Source organism: Hemicordylus capensis, chromosome 1, assembly GCF_027244095.1.
Source record: "Hemicordylus capensis ecotype Gifberg chromosome 1, rHemCap1.1.pri, whole genome shotgun sequence".
NCBI classification, from domain to species: domain Eukaryota; kingdom Metazoa; phylum Chordata; class Lepidosauria; order Squamata; family Cordylidae; genus Hemicordylus; species Hemicordylus capensis.
The window spans coordinates 178,520,028-178,540,661 of NC_069657.1; the positions used below are offsets into that span (position 1 = coordinate 178,520,028).

A 20,634-nucleotide genomic window follows, 5' to 3' on the forward strand; every position below is an offset into this window, starting at 1 on the left:
TATGTCGCCTACTCCCATAGGATTCAGGGTGGCTTACAAGCAATAATATACACAATAAAAACAATAATTTGACAATAAAAATAATGTGTTTTGTCAAAAGCCTTTTGGAAGTCCAAGATACAATGTCAACCAGATAATCTTTCTCCACATGCCTGTTGACACTCTCAAAGAACTCCAAAAGGTTTGTGAGGCAAATCTTGCCCTTGCAGAAGCCATGCTGGTTCTTCAGCAAGGCCTGTTCTTCTATATATTAAGTCCTTAAGTATGTTTTTCATCAATTTACCTGGCACAGAAGTTAAGCTAACTGGCCTGTAGTTTCCCAGATTCTCCCTGCATCCTTTCTTGAAAATTGGAGTTACAGTAGCTGTTTCCAGTGCTCTGGTATAGAGTTTGGATGTAGGGACAAATTACATATTTTTGCTAAGAGATCAGCAATTTCACATCTGATTTCCTTCAGAACACTTGGCTGGATGCCATCTGGCCCTGGCAATTTGTTAATTTTTAGCTTTTCAAGACAGTTTAGAACATCGTCCCTCATCACCTCAAATGCACCCAGTTCCTCAGCCGCTAAAACCTGAGCAGCTCAGTTCTGGAGCAGGTATGTGGCCAGTACCCTCAGCCATGATGACAGATGCAAGGAACTCATTCAGCTTCTCTGCAATCTCCTTATCCCCCTTAATAATCCCTTTCATGCCCTCATCATCTAAAAGTCCAACTGCCTCCCTGACAGGTTTTCTACTTCTGATATATTTAAAGAAATTTTTGTTATTCCCCTTGACACTTCTACCTATATGCTCCTCAAGCTCTCTTTTTGCATCCCTTATTGTCTCCTTGCATTTCTTTGACCAAAGTTTATGTTCCTTTCTGTTCCCTTTATTTGGACAGGACTTCCATTTTCTGAAGGAAATCTTCTTCCCTTGTATGGCTTCCTTGATATCACCTGTTAGCCATGCTGGCATCCTCCTGAACTCAGTGGTACCTTTCCTCTTTCTTAGTATGCATTCCAACTGAGCTTCTGTTACTGTGGTTTTGAATAAGTTCCATGCTTTCTGGAGTGATTTTACCATCCTGACTTTCCCTTTCAGCTTCCTTTATACCAGTCCCCTCATTTTTGAGAAGTTTCCTCTTCTGAAGTCCAACGCATCTGTATTGGACTTGCTTGGCAATGCTCCACTCTCATATAAGCTGAATTGGATCACACTATGGTCACTGTTCCCCAGTGGTTCTACAACTCTGACATTTCAAACCAGGTCCTGGGCACCACTCAGGATTAAGTCCAGGGACTCATCTCTGGTTGGTTCCGTGACCAACTGTTCTGAGGCAGAGTCATTTAGCATGTCTAGAAATTTGGCCTCTCTGTCAATACCCACACATGAATTGCCCAGTCTACATGAGGGTAATTGAAGTCAACCATTATTACAGCTCTGTTTCTCTTTGACACCTCTCTGATTTGCTTCTCCAACTCTAGGTCACTCTCAGTGTTTTGATCTGGGGGCAATAGCACATCCCTAGTAACATATCTGCTTTCAGCCCTCGTATTGTCAGCCATAATGATTCTGTGGAGGAATCCAGTGCTTCTAGGCTTTCCAGCTTGTTGGATTCTAACATATACAGTGCTACTCCACCCCCAATTTGCCCTTTCCTGTCCTTTCTGTAGAGTTTGTATCCAGGAATAACAGTGGTTCTTCTCACCATTCCACCAGTTTTCTGTTATGCCCACTATATCCATGTTTTCATTAGCAACCAAGCACGCTAGCTCACCCATCTTGGCTTGGAAGCTTCTGGCACTGGTATATAAACCACTATACACAGATTATCTTACCCAGCATTTGGTGTGTGCTGTCTCCTTTACTGTCATTTGACCTTTTTGACCAGCTGTCATGTGTTTCTGTCTGCTCTACTCCTGGTTCTACTTTGTCCCCTTCTGGTTTATCTGAAAAGTTTACATTCTCACACCTTAGCGGATTTTGCTTGCCAAACCAGATACGACCCAATTCCTGTCAGCAAACTGCCCTCCACCCCGGCATCATTTTAAAAGCTTCTCTGTGACCTTTTTGATCTTAAGCACCAGCAGTCTGGTTTCATCTTGGTTCAGGTGGATCCCATCCCTTTTATACTGGCTTTTCTTGCCCCAAAATCTTTCCCAGTGCCTAGCAAATCTAACCCTCCACTCCCAACACCACTGCCTCATCCATGCATTGAGACCCCTCAATGCCACCTGTCCTGGGGGCCCTGCACATGGAACAGGTAGCACTTCAGAGAATGCTACCCTGGGGGTCTGGGGCTTCAGTGTGCTCAGAGAAGTCCCAAATGAGCTCCAGACTGGCCCCTGCAGTCAGTTGGGAAAGAGGCTTGGAGGGAGAAGGAGTCCCCATTGCTGCCTCTGCCACAATTCCTGCTTCTGCGGCCACCTCCACTGTGATTTGAAAGGCAAAATGTGTCACTGCCTTGTATGCAATCCCTGCTGTTGCAACCACCTCTGCTGTCCTCTGCAGCAATTTTAGAAGATAAAATGTGCCACCCCTGCTGCAATCCTGCCGTGTCTGCTGTGATTGTAATGGGTAAAATGCTGCCTCCTTTCCCCTCACCACCCTCCAACCCAAACCCATTACTTGTAAAGGGGAATCCCTGCTGGATTTCCTTTTACAAGTATGGCTGTGGCTGTGGCCGATCCCCAACCCACGGATACGCAAGTCTGTCTCTTCCCCCCGCCCCCAGCTTATGCCGAGGTTGGGTTTTCCCAACCACGGATACGTGAAACTGCGAGTGCTGTAACTACGGATAACAAGGTTTGCCTAATACTCTAGGATTACTGCCTAGATTAACCAAGCTACATTGTTGTAGGACTGGCAAACTAGTGGTCAACCTGATTGTCAAAGTCACTGAAGAAATTCCACTGCAGAAACTCTTTTATGCTAAGGTGCAATAATGTTAGCACAACTAAAGGCAAGGAACTGTAAAAGACAAGCTCATCTGACCTAATACTTTATTGCAATATTTTTATCTATCTATCTATCCATCCATCCATCGTATTTTTATACCGCCTGATATGTACATCTCTAGGTGGTGTACAAAATTTAAAACACAATATAAAAATGTAAAAACAATTAAAATTTCACAAAATACAGTAAAAACAATCTCACAAATTAAACAGTTTAAAATTAATTTCAGTTAAAAGCCTGAGAAAACAGTTGTGTATTGTGGGTCTTCCTGAAAGAAGGAGGAGATGTTCTTATTTCAATAGGGAGCATATTCCAAAACCCTGGGGCAGTCACAGAGAAGGCCCAGTTCTGAGTTGCCACCAAATGAGCCAGCAGCTACCGTAACTGAACCTCTCCAGAAGATCGTAAAAGGCAACAGGGTTCATGACAAATAAGGCACTTTCTCAAGTATCCTGGACTCAAGCCATTAATGGCTTTATAGGTAGTAACCAACACTTTGTATTTTGATTGGAAACATATTGGCAGCCAGTGCAGTTGGCTATACTGAGAGTTTGCAGCCTTGTGGAACTCTCGCTTTTCAGAACAACAGTCTCCAAGCGACATCATATGAAATCTACCAGACAGGTAGGAACAGAACCTCTGTAAAACAGTACCACCCAACCCTACCCTCTTCAGGCAATGCAGAAGGATACTATGGCCAATGGTATCGAAAGCTGTGAAGAGATCCAAAAGGATCAGCAGAGTCACACTCTCTCCGTTGATAGCCAATTGAAGACCATCCATTAGTCTGACCAAGGCTGACTCAATCACAGAAGCCACACAAAAGCCAGTTTGAAATGGGCTTTGATAATCTGTATAATCCAAAACTGCCTGGAGCTGAGAGGCCACCACCCACTCAATTACCTTGCCCAAACATGGGAGATTAGAAATGGGTCTAGCTAACTCTGAGGCATCCAATGCAGTTTTCTTCAAATAAGACCTAATAATAGCCTCCTTAAGACAAGAAATTATCCTGTCCTCCCTCATAGAAGCATTTATAATGTTTACCAGATCCTCTCTAATACAGTTACCAGATGAGATAAGCCAAGTTGGGCAAGGGTCAAGCGAACAGGTTGTAGGATGCACAGTCCATAGCAGTTTGTCCACATCCTCAGGAGTCAGAAATTGATGGCTTAGAAAACCACAAATATGGCTTTTTAGAAAAGAAGTACCAGTCTCCATAGCCAACCTTAACCTTATAAAAAGTTTAAAATAGTGATTGACTTCCATACTAACCAAGCACCAGTGCTGGAGAGACACATCACTGTAGCACCAATGCTTCTGATGAGTTCCAGACTTACACTGCACTAGTGTCTAAATGGAGGGGGTTGGGGGATGGGGGCTTAATTTTGACAACTTCCCCTCAGTGCCACATGAAAATATGTCCCTGAGGGGTGTGCCACTTCTGGGAGAAGGGGAGCTTGTCGAAATTTGCCCCACCCTTCTGCATGAGAGGTGAAATTGAGTTAGTTGAACTTTTCAGAAGCACTGGTGTTTTGTTAGTCTGGATGTAAGCCACTGTTTTAAAGTACACTATATAGTCTGCCTTTAAGTGGTTCATTGTGTTGTATCACAGTGCTGTTAACTGACAGATGAGGCTGAAACATCCAAAGGGAGGGATATCTCTTTGTGAGCTTTGTCAGAGTGGTCCTAGTAAGTTCTTGACCGCAAAAAGCCAGTGAAGGAGCTTTCCCCAATCAGCTTGTCTCAGGTGACCTTGGGCAAAGAAGTATGAAATCATGCCCACATCTGAGTTTCATCACACCGATCTTCTGCCGTTAACATTGGTTCTGCCACCAAGACAGCTAGCTGCTACATGCCTTTAATTGGAGATCTATACTATTCAAAGGCTGATTGCTACTGCAAAACAGGCTAATCAAGTTGTCCTGTAAGCTGATTTCTATTCTGTCAAGGAGAATGCCTCACTTTACTACAATAAACTTACAAAAATGTGACAATTTAACATAGAACTATTTCTTTATCTTCTAGTGTATATCTTAATAAAATATTATGCACCCTCATTCTGACCGAGACAGATTCTGATTACCTGTCTGTGTGGAAACAGACTGTTTTTGAAAATTATTTGGAGTCCTCTGCTATTGTACCTGTCAGATTATTTTAATTAAAAATGTATTGATGCATGACTAAATTGCACACAGTGAAAAACAGACCCATTTTAGTTCAGCAGCCATAATAAAGACATAATCCAGTGAAGACCTACAGTTGCAGCAGGAAGGCAGCCAGCAAAGAAAGTATCCTTTTTTTTCAGGTCAACCATATGTAAAGTGTGATACAGCCAACCAATATGTCCTCCACTGACACCTTTGAATGCAGTTGTTTGACTCATCTACTCTACTGATGTGGAGAAAGAAACACATCAAGAATTAATTAATTAATTTAGATTTTGGTTTTTTCTACCCATTTGTTCTATGTGGTTCACAATATAGTGAAAACACTTACAACAGTAAAATGTAAATTAATAAAAGGGATAAACATGAGGCAAGATCCATGTGGTCCTATGCACCTGACTCTATAAGCTGAGCATGCAGGAGGAGATCCTCAGAGGACATTAAAGAACCTTTCTCCACAGCCATCAAAATAATATTGTTATTCTCATTTGAGGCTTTTCCAGATGGCAGTAATATGTGCTCTGAAAACAGCCTGTGAATAAGTATAAGGCAGGAGCGTACAGATCATCCAGACACTCCTGCAGAATCTTATTGGGTTTTTCCCTAGGATCTAACAGGAAGGTCACATGGGCACCCTGGTATGATTTCTGGTATGATTTCTCCTGGAAGTTTTCCACACCCAGCCAGCTGTTAGTCTGCAGCTCCTCCGGAATCGAGCGGGTATGTTCACATATTGGGCAGCTTTACCCTGAAGTCCCTGCGAGCGATCAGGGAGCACTTCACACACAATTCGGGTTTTTCACAGCTCATTAGAGTGCAACCCGGTTTATATCCGGGGTGACAAAAAATCCACTTTTTGCATCAGGTGTTTTGGATCGTGTTGAGTTCACAGTAAAAAGCCTCACAGAAAACTCACTGTAAAGTCTGCTGTGTGGAGAGCTCCCTGCTCTGATTTCCACTGCACCACCTGCTGGCCAGTTCTTGCTTTCCAAGATTAACCCATCACTTTGAAACAACCTTTCTGGCAAATTTAAGAGCTGGCCAGCAAGTAGGACTGTGGAAATTGTGCCAGGAGCCAGATTACTGTGTGGCCACTCCATCAGATCTCGGAATAAAAGACAAGAATCTGAGGGTGTGTCTGGATGCTCTGTAAGCACTCACCTTCTACTTCATCTGCAAGCATTTCCAGAGCACATTTTTCTGTCATCTGGAAAAGACTCAAATGGGATGACTTTGGTAACAAGAATACATAAGCAGCCTGCTCATCAGGGGTGTAGCTATAATGGAGCTCCTGATGGGCCCCCAGCTCTACCCCTCCCTATTTTCTTCATTATCTCCCTCACTCAGAGGGGCTGCCAGAGAGAGAGGCAAACATGGGCCACGGCTCCTCAGCTACTCCCCTGTTGCTCATCATGGGCCTGGGGAAAGCAGAAGGGTCTCTCACTCACTTTAATTAGCAGTGCACGTAACATAATCATCAGGTAGCAGTTATGTTCGACACATTGCTCAGTGCCCAATCATTAAAGTAAGGGCGAGACCCTTTCGCCTTGCCCAGCTCATAACATGCAGGCTATACTCCTGTTACCAAAGTCAGCCCAATTGAGAATAGCAATATTATTTTGTCTATGGAAGCTTGCATAGTAAAACCTGTTAAGACAAGCCATCAACACCCTGAGGCGGGTCTCACGATCAATGAGACCTGCTTTTGCCGGTTTTGCGGGGGAGAGCGGGCTAAGCTTGCTCTTCCTGCAGATGAGGAGGGCGAGTGCCCTGGGCAGCCAGATCGGCTGCCCACACAACTGCCATCACCATGACGGAGCCGGCAGGGGCTGGGGAGTTCGGGGGCTGTGTGGCCCTCAAAGCTCCAGTATGCCCTGCACAAGCACGCAAGGCATACTGGAGAGACCCCCAAGCCAGGAGGCTGCTTTTCAGCCTCCCACTGGGAGACTAGTCGGAGGAATACTCAGAGGTCTATTCGGAGCTGCGCCGTGGCTACTCACAATTTTAAAAACCAGGTTTGCGGAGCGCTCGGTCCGCAAACCCGGTTTAAGGAGAGGGCTAATTTGGCGGGTTAACTGCCAGGAAGCCACCAGGCTCGACTGCGGGCCTGGTGGCTCCCACGATCAGGCAAAATCGGGCTAGGCTCCCCTAGCCCAATTCCGCCTGATCGTGGGAATAGCCCCCCTGTGTATTAATATAGCATGGCTCACGCTTGCAACTTGCAAACATATGCCTCCCATTTCAGAGTCATGCAGGTGGTTGTGGAGCATGTGAGCTGCCCCATTCATTCCAGTGGAGGGAACTGCCCTGGCCCTACACAAAAGGAATGCTCACATAGATCTACTGCCTCCAGTAAAATGAATGAGAATGCCCTTCTCAGTGAGGATGGCTCACTGGAGCTTCAGATGCAAGGGTAGCCTAGGTCAGTTGGTTGATAAAAAAGGTGAACCCTGAAGTAAGATTCAGTGCAGTTACAGCCTTAAGATATGGGATAACAGATAGTATAAAGCAGGAAAGCACAAGGAGATGGCTGCTGGGAAAGACAGGTTCAGCAATGCACTATCTGCACCAAGGATGTAGCATAGCCTGGTATCAGGCTACATTCCTCCTTTCTACAGGACAGGGCAGCTGGATGAGAGCCACTGAGAACCAACAGACACATGCTCTCATTGGCTTTTGCTTTCTAGCCGCCCCAGAGAAAGAAACAAGAAGACACCCTATGAGCAGTTGCGCACCGCCTTGTGTTTGCAGCATTTTAGCTTTGCCACACCCAGTGGCGGATTTAAGGAGAGGCAAAGTAGGCACTTGCCTATGACAGCAAAATTGGAGGCCCTCTCTGGGGGCAGTGGCGGCTACAGTAAGGGTGGGTGAGGGTGAAGTCCCCCCCCCTTTTCTTTTAAAAACTGCCACTGCACGGCGGGATGGGAGCAACCAAGGCCACACAGTGGTGGCTGTGGAGGGGGGGGGGAGTCCCTCTTTTTACTTTACAATGCCACCGCACAGTGGAATGTTGAGGCAGCAGCTGCAGCGGGGAGGGGGGCGGTGGTTGGAGGGGAAACTTCCTCCTTTTATCTTAAAGCAGCTCCGCTGTGCAGTGGGGCTGTGAGGGAGAGCTTCTTCCAGCTCCCCCCTCCTCCCAAATGAGTGCACGCCCCCATCTGCAGCCCGTTTTGGACCTTTTTCTGCATGTGGGGGCGGCAAATCCTTGGCCGCTTACAGGTGGCAAAAGGCTTAATCCGCCCCTGGCCACATCCTGTGCATGTACTGTGTCCCTCTTTTTTAGTCCCAGCTGTCTTTTAGTCCCGGGTTAGATTAACTGAAGACAGCAGGGCAGACCCAAAGAATGAGCTTTAACATGGCTTTTGAATGTGCTGTGGACTCTGGAGCTCCCATGACTGTTAAAAATTGTTGGATTGGAGCTGTCTGGCTATAACATAAACTATGGATTGTGGTGGTCAGATCCTCAAAAGTGGGGTAGGAACCGATGACCATTTTATGACATCTGCACATGATGTTTGGCAGAATTCTTACCGCTTGGCAGATGATCAGGCTACTCCATGGTCATCTCTGGGGTTCCTAATCAGGAAACCCAAGAAATACTGAGAAGTGTTAGGTTTGTTACCAAATGCATTTTCCTCTTGAGTCACTACAGTGATTAGGCACAATGATGTTCACAGGGACAAATTCTATTCTTTCTCTAAAATGTAGAAAGAACTTTACCATTTTGTCTTTTTCTCTCTCAGTGTCATAAGTAATGTTGAAAGCCCCTTTTGAGGCAATGCTTTTGACTGCTCATGCCTGATAGGTGATGCTTCCACTTGACTAACAGAAATGGAGCAACAACTGTCAAGACCTCGAGGTTAAAATTAATATTAAAATCAGACTGAGTATATATATTCCTTTTCCCCAGAACTGCGTCCTATATATTTAAATATACTTATCTTTAATGCACAATCCAAATGCTGGTGTGTGGAATGGATGTGCAAATAGCCTAAAAATAAATGACTAGCTTTTGATTTCAGTGTTAAGCTAAGCACATAAGCCAAAAAGCCATTAAAGTACATTATATCTTAGTTCAAAAATGTAAGGTCATAGAACCATCTCTTTGAGCATGTCACTTATAATAACTCATTACTTTCTGTAGCTTACTGCATTGAGCTATCGCTAAACAAATCAAGCAAATATATGTGGGTCATTCCATGAGCATAAGACAAATACGACCTAAAAAGTGGCACTTGTGTGTCTATATGAGTGTGTGTGTGTGTATGTGTGTGTGCGCGCGTGTGTGTAAAGGAGAGAGATCCTTAAACATGCTGTATTGTGGCATTAAAAAATATCGAAAATCAAAATAATAACCTCCACAATGTTCAAAAGCAGGATTTCAGGTTCAAACGACTAAACATATTGGGCTTCAAACATGAAGATAGTGAAAAAGCGCTGTTTCTATATATCACCTACTGAAACGCTCAAATATACCAAGCCACAAAATGTTGTTATGTGGGTTGAGCTTATAGCTCTCTGTAATACCTGCAAGCATTGCAGACCCATCCTCATTTTCATTTTAATTGTCAACATGATGGGCAATTGTTGGCATCAGCTCCTTTTTAGAAGATTGGTATAAATGCTGTTGATCACAGTCAAAAAGTCTGTGTTGATCCTATAGAATAATGTTGGAGTGAGGCTTCAAAACCATGTCTTGATTTAGATTTGGCATTAATATATCCAAATATATTAAACATATATCCAGTTGCTGAAAATGGCCAGCATTTATTATATACCACTGGGCCATAAACATTGCCAAGAAGATATAACAAATAGCTAGCAGACTAATCCAGAATATATCCTCTTGCCCAAATTCAATATGGATTTTAAGCAAATAATTTCAATCACTTTTGGTCATGATGAAGAAGAGGAAGAAAAATAGTAAAGAACTGCAAAGCAGAGTAGAGCTCTCCTTAATCCATAGAGACATATCTGTTGAAATCCCCTTCCTAATGTATTTCAAATTTATCCTGTAATGAGAGCTCCTATGAAACATAGTATATATCCTTCCAATGCAGTAAGTTACCACACTTGGCAACTTTCATATAACTAGAACAGCCAACAAGTGTCTGAAGCTTTCTAGGGTGTGTAACCCAGAGTGATGCTGGCTAAAGCCAGCCAAACCTTATGGTGCAGATTCCTTGGTCTTACTACCTAGCCTACTATTCTTTTGCTATGGAGATTGCTTAAGGCAGGCCACAACAGATGTTTCCTTAATGGGAGTTAATGAGCAGGTTCTCATGACCACCGGCAAGTCTGTAAGTGGGAAACATGTCAGGATATGTTGAGAATGAAGACTGCACACTCCTGGAGGGACTGAAGTCCTAACCTGCCCAGGTCCAGTTCCCGTGTTGTCTGCTTGACATCCGTTTGATATTCTCCGCCTTCCCTCCAGATCTTGGTTACCAAAGTTAGGAACATGTCAGGAAGAGAATCTTTGAAACTGGACTTGAGGGGATTCAGATGTCATGCCCGCTAGGAACATGGACATATTCCCAACATCTTTCTTCCTCCAAATAAATATCTACAAGAGTGGAGCTGTCTCTATTAATTTTGGAGCTGCCCTTTGGAAGAAGTGCACCTTAGCTTACTTATTGCAAATAATTTACCCTACTTTTCCATTTTCAGAAATGATTCTCATGATTGTCGATGGCAAAAATCTGCCCCATTGTTTCTTTTCAGAATAAGTTGTATCGGTAGCCAGAGGTTGCTGTACAATTCCCAAACCACAAGAGATACAAAGCAGGCAAAACCAACACAATAAATGTGCATGTTAGTTCAAATAAAGATATCACTTTACTTGCTCTGTATCTCATGTCCAAATAAGATGCAGGGCCAATCCAGTTAAACTTTGTAGAAGATCATTTCAAGGTAAAATTGTCAAGTTTCATGTATGTTTGAGCCAGATCCTTCTACAATGATGTGAAATGCATTTTCCTCATCTTGTGTGTTTATTTATTTGATTGTCTAATAAGGCTGAGGCAGAGCTGTCTAGCTGTAATTGTGCACAAGGCCATTCACTCCTTTTCAGAGCACATATCATCTCTTGCATCCTCCCATTAGCCTGTAGTCAAGGCCCTTGTCACTTTGTCATACGGGAAACAGCAACTGGAAACCTTTACTGCCCCCTGCAGACCCACTGTCTTCTTTATGCAGCACTACCATAATAATTTTCACTGTCTAATGAACTTGGATGCTCTCCAACTTTGATTTGGTCAAGAGCCAGGGGAGACCTGATTTGATACCGCATTTGGCTTGGATGCCAAATCTCTTTTCATTTAGTTGTATGCCAAATTTCATTTGGTGCCAAGCTTGATTTGTTTTCACAGATATTGTTGCCTTGTCACACTGATTGACTCTATCATGTTGCCCTTTTGATTATTTACATTTGGGTTGCCTCTCCAGTGATCACCTCATCTCATTCATCTTCTGCTTCATCAGCTCCACCTGCCTCTTTCTACCATAGTTCCTCCTTTCCTTTCCATAGAATCTCTGCACTTTTGGAACATGCTGAATTAAAATTGTCCATATATATTCCTCCAGTCTGTTTTAGCCTATGTCATCAGGCAGGTTTGCCACACTATCTTTCCTCATTACATGTCCCAAGAATATCCTTATAGTGATCAAAAGATATCTAGCTTTTTGTGATTTTTAACTGTTGTATATGCTTCTCTCTTCATTTTTTAAAGGCACTCATATCTCATGCATCTCAGAAACTTGAGTTGTATGCACCTATTTTGAGGTACACTTTCCTTTTATCATTCAAGTATCTTGTGAATAGAAACTCTGTGAATTAATATTTTTTCCCCTTTGGGATCACCTGTATGTACACCACTAGTCTAGTAGATATATCCTCACTGGATACATCTACCCTTATGGGAGAGGCCTCATTTGCACTGCATTACTTTCAATTGGATGCATAGTCAAATTAGCATTTTGCATTCCAAACAGAAGTACAACCCCACCCACATTCTGGTGCAACTAGTCTGGTGTAACTAAGCATCTATAGAGTTGGAGTGGAATGCCTGACCAATAGACGGAGATGTAATGCCAAGCAGTTTGAAGTCCAATTGCTTTTAATGAGAGGGTTAAGTCCATGCTTATATCTCCCATTCAGATCAATGGGGTTGAAATGTGCTTAACTTACTGGATTTTGCCCTGTATTCCTAAAAAACACAGGGGTCTCCCCAGCATGCCCCACGCATTTGTGGCCCCCAATCTGTGACCTGTTCTGGCCACCCAGGGCTCGGCACTGGATCATCTGCGGGGAGAGTGGGTCAAACAGATCGTCTGCAGAGCCTCAATATGTTTGATTTTCTGTTTTCTGATCAATGATCAAAATAAACCATTCATTCATTCAGTGAAACATGAAACGTGATACGATGAGACAGAGATAGAAATGGAGATGGAGAGAGAGCGAGAGAGAGAGAGAGAGAGAGTCCCATTCTCACATAATATGAAACTGGAATTTAAGGGGCCAGAGGTTACCAAACCTGCATGTCTGAATGCAGGAAACTGGTTCCACGTGGAGAGTAACCCAAGGTTTCACACTGCAAACTACAATTTGAACCCTTCAGTTGTAGTGAGTTTCGCCACTCCAACCTGAGGTTTCAATTCCCCAGCGTTGTGTGCGTATGCAGAACTAGAGGTTGCATTCACTGTAACCAGAGTTGAGGGAGGAACCTCCTCCATCTCTCCGGTCATGATTGGCTGCACTGGCTGTCCTTCATGCAAGAAGGTAGCTCGCACAGCCAGATCCCCCCCTCCTCTCTGAAGTCTCCCTGACTGCAAAGAGCCTGCTTTCCATTATGTCTAAATTTGGACAGGAGAGTGGGGGTGACTGGGGAGTGGAACTGTGGGCCCATTGGACCCTCAGTTCCGCATTATGTGCAAATGTGGTCAGAGAGAGAGAAGAAAAGAAAAAAGGAATATCTGAAAAGAAGATTTGAAATTTAAACACTTGCTCTTTAAGGTGAAATGAAAGAGAAAACTGCTACAATATTGAAGGAGAATGTTAAGACAACTCCTTACAATGAAAATACAAATAAACCCAGCAGGAGGGCTTCTTACAAGTGCTTCTTACAAGAAAAAGAATATCACAATCACTTAATGGGAAGATGACATACACTTATTACAACATATTCCTAACTTTTAAACATATATATGCAAGTATCTAGGGAATAATGTGGTTTAAACAGTCATTATAAAATGAAAAGTACAAGCAAAAAAAGGGCATATGTGTGTTTGTGTGTCAAATCCAGAAATCTGGTTTTATAGCATAGTAAATCAATAGGCTATGCCCTGATGTCTCATGTACAGTATAGCATTTTTGCATAAGGTATAGAGTTTGTCTTGTTATTCTACATAATAGGTCTGATGACTTCATTGGAAGTTGCAGAAGCTGGGTAAAGGACAGCTTGGGTGAACCTGATTCATCTGTTGAATTACCCATGAGCCCTTTTCAGAAAGTATGTACCAGGGCACAGGACAAAAGTGAGCACACTGACTAGCCCTCACTGACAAACTCCGTGGCCACATCCCCTGCTGTCTCTGAGAACATCATTTGCCTCTGAAGACAAGGGGGTTATGGCTATGGAGCACACTAGTGTGGGTGGCTGAACTAGGCAGTGTACACACCTTAGCGCTGTACCTGGGTACAATTAACTTATGAGCCCCATTCAGAAATTTTTGAGCTCAGCAGCACTCACAGTTAGGGCTCCGAAAGTGGGGAGGAAGTTCCACCCCGCTGCTGCCACTCACCCCCTCTTGCTGGGCACTCATGGTTACAGTGCCATTTGTGTGAAGGGGAGAGCCCCATAACCTGGCTGGCACTTCTGTGAATAGCAGCCTGGATCTTATGGTGCTTCCCCATTCACAGAAAGGATGCTGTAAACCTAAGTGCCTGGCAGGAGGGGGTGAGTGATAACAGTAGGGCGGGACTTCCTCCCTGCTTTCAGAGCCCTAAGCGTAACCACTGCTGCACTCAGTAATGTCTGAATGGGGCTCTAGTGACCATGGGGTATGCATTACAGTTAAGATTAGCAGTGCCATATCTCTGAGGTCTTCATGACTCGTGAAGTATAAATGCACAATTACAGTGTTGGATATAGTGTGGACATGCACTCTCCAAGATAGGTTTTCCTAGCACTTTGTATTTGACTGATTGGCATATTTAGGACCAGGAAGAGGTATTTCCACCAGGACAAGTTGCTTCATAACTCTTGAGTGAGGGAGAATGTCATTCAATGGAGTACCTTTCTTAGCTGTTTGCGTTAACTGAATATAGAGGCACATTTCTGTGATAAAGCTGCTGCTATGGCACACACTAATCTATACAGTGTGGGTTCATTTTCCAGAGAGGACATGGGTAGGTATTCATGCATGCCTTTTGGGTTGAAATTTTCTGGGCTGTTATTGTTAACAGCCCAAAAGTTTTGGGCTGTTATTGTTAAACACCCCAAAATGAAAGTTTGGGGCAGTGTACAAATCAGATAGATAGATAGATAGATAGATAGATAGATAGATAGATAGATAGATAGAATAGATTAATTATCATATTTGCCTTTTCCATTGCTGTAACTATTATTTTATCAATGGGAATACGAATACAATGAATATTTATATAATGCTTTTCAGCAACAGTTCCCAAAGCGGTTTACATAAATAGATAGATAGATAGAAAGATAGATAGATAGATAGATAGATAGATAGATAGATAGATAGATAGATAGATAGATAGATAATGGAATGGATCCCTGTCCCCAAAGGGCTCACAATCTAAAAAAGAAATATAAGATAGCTACCAGCAACAGCCACTGGAGGGATGCTGTGCTGGGGATGGATAGGGCCAGTTGCTCTCCCGTTGCTAAATAAAGAGAAACTCCACTTTAAAAGGTTGCCACTTAGCAAGGAAGGCAACCTATAGGCAGCATAGGAGGATGCACATGCTTTGCACTGGAGCTGCTATGTTGCCACACTGCATGATCACAGCTGTGCACATCTGTAGTACATAGATATCATATCTGTTGAAAATCAGTACAACATAAACTTCAAATTGGATGTGTTTAGAATCATTGTATAAGACAGTAATTTATGTCATAGGTTGAATCACATAACAGTAGCACATAGAGTTTATCATAGTCACATAGCTTTTATGGGTCCGTACCTTAGAGGCAAAGAAGGGATTTTTTTATTAACACATGTTCCTACCTAATTGACCATTTGGGAAGTGGGAAGGAGAAATAGCTGTGATTTACATAGCTTAAGAAATGTCTTAGAGCACCTCAGCCAGTCTGGTGTTCCCACAGTGACAGATGAGCAAATGCCCATGGGTGTTGACAGCATGGTATTTATGGTATTTCCTTCTGAGACAATTAACTAACATATGCCAAGACCATAGGGATTATCTTTGAGCTACACAGTATGCAACTTTATCTGAAGAGAAATATAATATTTTATAAGTTTGACAAACCGTAAGAAAGATTAAACTGATGCATCCATTTTAATAGTGTGGTTAGTTTTCTCTGACTTCTCAAGAAGCTTTCTCTCTTTGGCCTATATAAAACACTCGCTGTATTTGAATGTTTGTGCCTCTTCCTAAAGCACCACATATTTATTATACTTTGCAACATGCCAGTGATAGAACCGTTAGGGTGTACACATTTATATAACTTCCTCCATATATATATGGAGGAAGTTGTGTGTGTGTGTGTGTGTGTGTGTGTGTGTGTGTGTATCTATCTCCAACCTTGAGCACATTTAGATTTTTAAATTCCATTGACTTCAATGGAATTTTAACAACCTAATTGTGTGTAAAATTGCAGGTTTGGCTGAACCTTGGAAGCCAAATGTATTAAAGAAGGACATGATCAAAAATCAGACATGCCATTTTGAATAGCACGATCATTTATCTCAGTAGAGCATGGAGATCAAGGCTGACACATGTGTAGGTGGCTCATCCTGCCAACAAACAATGAAAAATTTGATCCAGTACTATGAAAACATGAAGAACAGTAACAGTGGCTGACATCCTAACTAATGAAGTGCGCAAGCTTCAAGGGACTGCAGGGTTGCAACATGAACCTTCATTCAACTCCACCAGTCCCCCGGTGTGCATCCTGCTGTGCAAAAGCCGTTGGAGCAGGAGTGGGCAGACTTGGCCATCCAGCTGTTGTTCAACTACAACTCCCATCATCCCCAGCCACAATAAAATGCCCAACTTTGCCCAACTCTGCCTAAGAGTCTGTAGTACTACACTTGCTCTGGAAGGGCTCTGCTAGAGTGGAAACATGAGAGATACCTCCCATACTCATAACTGTAGGGCCCTTCCAGAGCACAGGGGGCACTCTGAGGGCTCCTGCACAATGGCACACATGTGTGAAAGGAATTGAAATGCAATGCAGTATCACATGCCCTAAGGTACTTGCACCGGGGCTCCCGTGGTCTCCTGCACACAGAAAGACTGGAGGAGTTGCACAGGATTCAAGCGTGCCCCTGCAGGATCCACCTTACATGCACACTTTATTAGTCAGTATGACATAAGAACAGACCTGCTGGATCAGGCCTGAGGCCCATCTAGTCCGGCATCCTGTTACACACAGTGGTCCACCAGATGCCTCTAAGAAGCCCACAGGCAAGAGCTGTGGGCATGCCTTCTCTCCTGATGTTGCTCCCCTGCAACTTTTATTCAGAGGCATCGTGCCCCTGAAGCTGGAGGTGGCCTATAGCCACTAGACTAGTAGCCATTGATAGAACTGACCTCCATGAATTTGTCTAACACCCTTTAAGCCACCCAAGCTAGTGGCCATCACCACATCGTGTGGCAGAGAATTATTTATTTATTTATTTATTTTTACATTTATATCCCGCTCTTCCTCTAAGGAGCCCAGAGCGGTGTACTACATACTTGAGTTTCTCTTTCACAACAACCCTGTGAAGTAGGTTAGGCTGAGAGAGAAGTGACTGGCCCAGAGTCACCCAGCAAGTATCATGGCTGAATGGGGATTTGAACTCGGGTCTCCCCGGTCCTAGTCCAGCACTCTAACCACTACACCACACTGGATTGTGTAAAAAAGTAATTCCTTTTGTCAATCCTAAATTTCCCAGCCTTCAGTTTCATGGGATGCCCCCTGGTTTTAGTGTGGTGAAAAGATGGGGAAATTTCTCTCTGCCCACTTTCTCTACTCCATTCATGATTTTGTACTAGGGTTGTGCAGAACCGGTCTAGCAGTCCGCGGTCCAACGGTTCAGTCCAGTGGTTCGTGGGTTCGTGATTGAACGGAACCCCCCCCCCCAGGTTCCATCTGGACCCAAACCAAACTGTCGGCCCTGTCCAGCAGGTCCGCAAACTTTTTTTAAAAAAAAAATAAAGTAAGTATCTGTAGCCCTTTCGGGGGGCTTGTTGTAGCTGCGGGGACGGGGGGTCCACGTGGGTTCCCTCTCCCCCCGCACCTGTGTCAATGTAGCCTTTTTGGCCCTTTTGGGCCTCTGTAAAGGCAAGCAGCCGCCATTTTCGCTGCTGCCACGCATGCACAAATTCCTTCTGCGAGGCCAGGAAATTAGGGGAAATTATTATTAGGGGAAATTAGGGGAAATTATTATTCCCCAGGAAATTAGGGGAAATTATTCAAGGGATTTAAAATGTTATCCATATTGGTGTGTGCATGTGTGCACGTGCACAAATAAATGAATAAATAAGTTAGATCAGAGGTCACTTCAAAACCATTTTAGTCAGATATTTTGGCCCCTCCTTTCTTTGGTAACAGACAGTTGTGGTTTAAATGAACACTGGGTGCCAATCAAGGTGACAGTTCAGAAAAGGCTGAGGGTTATGGAGTAGCATTCTCTGAACATTGCTTTAGCAGAATTGTTTTCTGGTTAATCTAGTGTTATATCACTGGATAATCTACTTTTTCATCCAGTATCACCTTATGGAAACTGTTACTTTCAAAAGCAGAATAACTGGTAAAACAGGCATTTTTTTTAAAAAAAGAAAAGTGATATCACCTGCGTCCAACATAATATTTGTATTAAATACAAGTGCCCTGAATGCAACATTCAGTAATTAGGAAAATAGCAGGCCTTCACAAACTTTTTAGAAACTGAGGATTCCTCAGCAGAGTGCTATGTGCAAGCAAATTAAATATATTCATGGGCGCGCATGTGTGTGTGCACACACACACACACACTGTCTTCAATACTGAGGCTGTGGTGTCTGGATCTTAGTCTATTCATTCAGAAGGTCTCTCTTTCTTCTGATATCATTAGATTAGATGGCTTCTCCATCGGTAACGTTTCCATGTCAGAAGGGTTACGGCCAGCAGAATAAAAATGTTTTGCAAGAAGTTATTCTTGTATGGTGATTGCTGACTTGTGATTTCTAAATAGTTTGTGAAGGACTGTTATTTTCCTAATTACTGAATGTTGCATTCAGGGCACTTGCATTTAATACAAATATTATTTTGGACTTGCAGGTGATGTTCTGCTTAATTAAAAAATGCCTTTTTAGCCAGTTATTCTGCTTTTGAAAGTGGCAATTTCCATAAGGTTATTTCACACTGGATGTGTGTACTGCAGGATGAATCCACATAGATTAAGGCAGAGCTGCACAACTTTGGCCCTTCCACTGTTTTGGGGCTACAAGTCCCCATAATCCCCAACCATAGTGGCAAATTGCTAGGGATGATGCGGATGATATTTGATATAGTCAATTATCTGCAGGAGGACCAACGTTGTGCACCTGGATTAAGAGGATGGCAGAAGGCAGTGAAGGAGTCTTGTTGATGACTTTAGCAAGGTATGGCTTGCCTTTATAGACAGGTGATAGTTTTAGAGATGGAGAACAAAGTCAGACACAAAAGGAATATGGTGTTCTTTGTTGACATACTTCCTGGTTTTTTGGGGGAGATATGGATGTCCTGTTAATTCTGCAGTCAATCACATGCAGACAATATCCCCCTCTTATGCCTTTTGTTTCTTCTTTTGCAGAATTTATTGCAAAATAAACTCCAGGAACTTCAGTCCAAATGAATGTGAGCATCACTTGGTTTGCTGTGCAGTCTTCACAACTGGTCTTATATATCATCAATAAAATGTCACAAGTAGCCCGTATTTGGATTTAAGGACAGGTTGTTCAGGTATGCTCATATATAGACTGGCATAAGATGGAACCATGTGTTGGATCAGTTGCACCCCCAGGTCCCAGTGAAGACAGGACACACTTGGCTGGAGTAAATAAGGGCCTCTTTATTAAAGTACAGTGATGATCAAACTTGCAACGGGATCCCTAACCAATCAGAGTGCGGGTACTCCTCTGTGTGGTGGCCGATCATAGTGAAAGGCATCCCACACCAGGGCGAAGGGCTGGGCCCTGATTTGGTCAGGCTCCATGTCCTGACCTCCTCTCACTGCGAGGCTTACCCCCCACTGTGTGTGTGTGTGTGTGTGTGTGTGTGTGTGTGTGTGTGTGTGTGTGCGCGCACAGCACACTCCAAATCCAGGCCACACAGCTCTGAGCCGGTGGGCTGCTCCACCCCCGAGTGGGGGCCATTCCCAGCCTCCTGGGCTGCAAGACTCTGGAAGGGCTGTTCCATGGACCCCCCCTCACCTTTAATGGCCCTCCAGCAGAACACCGATCCCTGATTCTTCCTACCCTACACCCTCATTCTCCTGCAAAGTGACTGGTTGTTTAGCAATGCCTGCCTATAACCACTCCTAAGCCTCAGTGAGAAGTAGGCAAAAAAAGGTAGCACCCAAAGCTAATCTGGCATGACCCCAAAAATTCCTACTTGGCCCCCGCAGGTGACCGGCTATCCCTCACCGAGTACCGGGCAGGTGGGTGGGTCCTTGCCTGACAGCCGAACGACTGGCTAAGATGGAGGTTGCCGGGTTGCTTGTGCCCCACCCCCTCTCCTCATTGGCCAGTCCCCTGGCATGTGGAGGGGGCAAGATGGCGGCCGCCGTGCCTGCCTCACAGTCTGGTGGCCTGTGGCCATGCCTGCCTCACAGGCCGGTGGCCTGTCCTCGCCAAACTGGCGCAGAGGTGAGGAGCGGCATTCTCATTTCAATGGGTCTTGATGTGGAGGACATTCTCAGATAATACCTAAGTTTTTGTATTGTGACACACATGGTTTTTGTGAGAATGACTGTACAAGCATTCATTTTAAATGTGAACCTGGGTACAGGCCCCCGCAAACCTGGGGTATAGATAGGAAGTGGAGTACACATACATTGAAGTTCATTTGAATAGGGCTAGTGTGTGAGGCAAGGGTTAAATACTCCTTCTACAACTGCTCTGATCAAAATTGGATGCTTTGAGATTCTTAAAATGTTGGAAAACCCAACATGGAGGTCCTGCATCATGATCTCCAGTTTCAGTCTGTAGGCATCACCCACTGGGAACATGCCTGCATCAAGGTCCATTAAAATAAAAAAAGAACCCATGTCAGGCAGAATTGGAGCTCTTTCAGCTATTTTGAATTTAT

The 20,634-nt window shown here is 43.8% G+C and overlaps 1 long non-coding RNA gene across 1 annotated transcript in view; it reads left to right on the top strand.

Moving 5' to 3' along the window:
* The window catches only part of LOC128349808 (uncharacterized), a 35,398-nt gene extending 16,137 nt beyond the window's left edge, over window positions 1-19,261 (top strand). The window contains exon 3 of the long non-coding RNA XR_008319002.1: window positions 19,139-19,261. This is a non-coding gene — a long non-coding RNA (uncharacterized LOC128349808). The remainder of the gene's footprint in view (window positions 1-19,138) is intronic.
* The last annotated feature ends 1,373 nt before the right edge of the window (window positions 19,262-20,634 follow it).